The 4,739-nt window shown below is 39.1% G+C and overlaps 1 protein-coding gene across 6 annotated transcripts in view; it reads right to left on the bottom strand.

Moving 5' to 3' along the window:
- Positions 1-4,739, bottom strand: part of dachd (dachshund d) — a 142,178-nt gene that overhangs the window by 64,371 nt on the left and 73,068 nt on the right. The gene's annotated exons all lie outside the window — the stretch shown is intronic.

Below are 4,739 nucleotides of genomic sequence, written 5' to 3'. Positions count from 1 at the left end.
TATATTTTTTTTTACAAGCACATAGATGTTTAACAACCAGTTAAAATACACCGAAATGCAGGAAATCACATCTACTTTATTAAAAATTTTCTGGAGGAGGATCCCCCCCACCGGCCTGCCCGCTATTTGCATTCCAGCATTAGAGTTGCATTCTGGCTCAAAAAATCTGATCCGACCCAGCCCCAGCCCACAATCATAAATTCCGAACACGGAAAAAAAAAAACATTTTTAATTAGTTATTAACGGTCGGAGATACGCAGCTGAATAAAAGTAGCAGAAGATTAAGAGCTGAGAGACGTTTGAATTTTCATGGCCATAAAAAAAAACATTTAAACCCCGTTTCTTCTGCATTCTTGTGAATTACTGAGACACGTGGACAGCTCTGACACGTCTGCTTTGGGATCTCACCTGTTTGGGTCTTCAGCTGCGCGCGTGCACTGAGTGCAGCGGCTGAATGAACGTCCATTTGGGCGATGGATCGCTGCCTGGCAGTACAGTCCATAAGAAGCTTAACTGAACTTTTTACCTCTTTCAAGTCAGGTCAGCACACAGTGAACTGGCTGCGTGCTGCTTGTATGGCAGGCCATGTTATCATATAATTGATCGCGGCTGATCCTGACCTAATTAAAAGCCCGAGACCGGCCCGGCTCGCCCATTAATCACATGATAACGGCCCGGCCCTAATCTGGGTCGGTCCGGGCCGGGTTTCAGGTTGGGGGTTAGAAATGACAGCTCTATCCAGCACTGATAGGTCTACAAATTAAGCCATGTTACTTGGTCTGACTACTGCTGTTATGATTCTGTTCAGTTTTATGTAAAGCGTTTTGTGTAATAATTTGAAGAAGTGGCAATACATGTATGTTCATGATGTGAATAAGGAAAATTTTAAAGTGGTTTTTGATTCTGTTAATTTTCTCAAAACTGAAAATTTAGGAAGTTGAAAGAAAAAAAAAGTTAATTGTGTCTTGAATGATAAATACCCCATGTTTAAAGTATAAAAAATGTATTAACACTATTAAAGAACAGGTCTTAAGTATTTATGTTACACAGATATTTCCATTGCATTAAAGAGACAAATTGAAGAAAATTATTTAATAAACACGAGGATTATGAGGGGGTCCCTGAATCAAACAAGTTTGCGAACCCCTGATGTACACCACAAAAGGTTTGGTCACCTGATACATGTAACTTTACAATGAAATTTAAAGCAACATTCATGTTGACCGTTTTGTCCTTCCAGTTTGATTGTGAGCAGCGTCCTACAAGCCATGTATCAATAAAAAACAAACAAACAAAAAATTAAAACGTTGATAAACTACAAAAATGAAAAAAAAAGTTTTCTTTATTAATGAAAAGGGTACAAAAATAAGTGCTTATTTCAGTAATTTACTCTAAATTTAATGCAGAAAAGGCAAAACAGAACTTCCCAATTTGAAAAAATTAAATAAATAATTATTAAACATTACATTTTCATCTATGTGAGTGCAAGTGTGCCATCGCTGCTCAGCTGATGCTTTTTAAAAGCCTCGCATGTTGGACAGTATTTATTAGACATCAGAAGGTGTTTCAGAGCATGCAGATTATGGTCTTTTGGATTTCCGTATATCTACCTCTTGCTCTCCACTGGGAACGCAAATCTTTTCCACACAGCTGATTCAAAATTAAACAAGTCTCAAGCACTTGTATTTCATCTCAACCAGTCATTCTTGCTTTGCTTTGCTGTAGAGTGCTTTATTATCATCTGCTTCCTGTTGTGGCAGTTAGCAAAATTAATTTTAAGAAAAGTGCACCCTCTTCCAGATGAGTGGTAATCGTCTCAGACAAACATTCTCTTTATATTAGCATTTTATGAGGCCTGTCATCTGTAATTTGATGTTTTGCTACAAATACACAATCTTTTACACCCATCGTGTGTACCACCTACCTATGAATTTGAAAAGGTTGCAAGGTTGTTTTGCACTATTAGTGTTTAGCGTATTTCTTAGTTTATATCTTAGATCCTTATTACTGTTTCTTTTTAAAATTAATATTTTTATTATTGTTGGATGTAACTGGGACCCTGTGTACACAATTTCGTTCCACCTCATCTACCACATGAGATGTGAATGTTAATAAAACCTACTTGAACTTGAACAAAAATACAAAAATATATATATTTAAAAAATGTTTTAAATTTGTGCAAAAAAATTGGAAATCAAATAGACAACAAAAGTGTGACTGGCACATCACTACTTTCTGTCAGATTTGAGCTACAATCAGCCACACTTTGAATTAAACACACTGAAAGAAAAACCCACACTGGTGTCATACTTGGAATCTTTTGCATTTCTTTCTTTATGTGTCAGGACAAAAATTGTGCTTTAAAAAATTTATATATATTTTGTGGTTTTACTTTTCAACAAAGAAACAGAGGGAAAAAATGCAAGCAAAGAACAACTCAAACAAAGAACAAACATCAGAGGGTGACATATATATATATATATTGTTGTACCTAAATTATGCTTTTATCTGATAGTTATATTACAAATAATAATAAATAAATATATATATATATATATATATATATATATAGGCATTTTAAACCCTTCCCACATTTTTGCAATATTCTAAACAACATTTCTAAACTCTAAACACTCTAAAAGAATACAGAATGTCATGATTTCAGCTCCCTGCCTCCTCTGCTCTTTGCCACCTGCAAGTGCTCTTGGCCACGCCCACTTCTCCGGTTTGCACTGAGAACAGCAGATCAGCTGCAGCAGGAAGTTTATCCTGCAGTATGGGCTGCACAAATGTGCAGCAGGTGCTAAATAATTTAAAATAATTTATTTTAAATAAAAATTCATGCCGATCATGCAGCTCATCCATCAATCAGCCAGTGTGTGTCACGTCCAATCTTATTTTGAAAAACCGCGATAGAGCGAGTCAACAATAATTGAACTGCGAAGTAGCGAGGGACAACTGTAATGTGTGACACGTCATGAAAGTAAAACCATTACGAACTGTTTCTTAGTGTTGTTATATTTTAACCATCAATAAAACATTTGAACTCAACATAAAGAACAACTTGTCACCTACTAAGATGCTAACTTTGTCTGTGGTCAATTACACTAAATAACCAAGCTGTCACATTCTTTAACTTCTTTTGTGTTTAATGCATAAAACTTTCATCAAACCAATAAATGAAAAAAACTCAGCTTCACTGGTAAGGAAGATTATAGAAGTTATGAAGAAGACCATCCATCCATCCATCCATTTTCTTTGCCCGCTTATTCCATTTTGGGTCACGGGGGTCGCTGGTGCCCATGTCCAGCAATCACTGTGCGAGGGGCGGGGTACACCCTGGACGGGTCGCAAGTCCATCACAGGGCCACATAGAGACAAACGAGACAAACAAACATTCACTCTCTCACTCACACCTAGGGACAATTTAGAGTTACCAATCAGCCTAACATGCATGTTTTTGGTCTGTGGGAGGAAACCGGAGTACCCGGAGAAAACCCACGCATGCACGGAGAGAACATGCAAACTCCACCCAGAAAGGCCCCTGAACCGGGGTTTGAACCAGGGACCTGCTCGCTGAGAGGCAGCAGCTCTACCAGTTGCGCCACCGTGCTGCCTATGAAGAAGACCAAAAACCTCAATTACTTTATCTCTGTCTACTGAATACCCCGACTAAATGTCAAGATCACAGAGTCCCTCTGGGCTTAAAGGGGGATGATATCAAAAGGCTTTTCTGTTGCTTTATGTTCTACTAAATAACACGTCTTTCTCATCATTGTCCTTCTCCTGTTTTCACTCCGGCCTTTAAGTTTGCCTTTTATAGTACAGAGCAGATAGCCAGTGACCTCACCCTTCTCCCAAGGTTCAAAGCACAAGCCAGGGCTGTGAGCCTCTATTGTATTAAAACATGTGGATGGACCCGAGTTTAATATTGTTCTCATAGTTGCTCCTTTGTTGCCTTTGACGAAGAAAAAAAGGCCATTTTGTTTTCACAGCTATAATTAAAATGCGCCTGTTCAGATAATTACAGGTCTGCTGAAATCAATGCACACAAATGCTGTATCAAAATAGAAAATCTGCTTTGGTGGTTTATCTCTGAAGTTTATGCTTGGTTAAATACACCCTCTACTGTACACCAGATGAGCATTCTAAGAGCTGCTTTGGACTGCACAAATTCATTAACCACGTATCAAGAAGGACAGCGAAATATGCAAATCCAAGCACTTAGAGCCACCAACATCAAAGCACCCACAATGAAAACCAGCCACAAATAGAACAAAAGCATTAGTTGCAATAAGACTCGGCCCAGGGCTAAGTCAGGGCACAAACGCTTGTTGTTGATTCTTGTGGCGATAAGCTTGTTTTAGCATCACCACTGCCTATGTACATATACCAGCGGAGTGGATTTAATCGCACTAATTAGAATTCACTCAAGGCAAAATGCAACATCTACTGGAATAATCTGAGAGAAAAGATCTCCAGTCCAATTTATTCTACCCCTCTTGGTCTCCGGAGGGGGGGTTGGTGGCTAAGCAGAAGATCTGTTTTTGGTGAGCGAGTGAGCGCTCGGTGTCTGGTGGGTTGGGTGCATGTGTCACTTTGGACTGGTTGCCATTTCGAGGACAAGCTGCAGGGAAGACATTCGTTGGGTGGGGGGTGGGGGTGGGGGGTTGCTCTGTGTGTGTGCTTGTCTGTGTGTGTGTGTGTGTGTGTGTGTGTGTGTGTGTGTGTGTGTGTGT

The sequence above is a fragment of the Nematolebias whitei genome, chromosome 13 (genome assembly GCF_014905685.2).
Source record: "Nematolebias whitei isolate Nwh7 chromosome 13, NemWhi1, whole genome shotgun sequence".
Classification (NCBI taxonomy): domain Eukaryota; kingdom Metazoa; phylum Chordata; class Actinopteri; order Cyprinodontiformes; family Rivulidae; genus Nematolebias; species Nematolebias whitei.
This window is presented reverse-complemented; position numbering and strand designations above follow the sequence as displayed.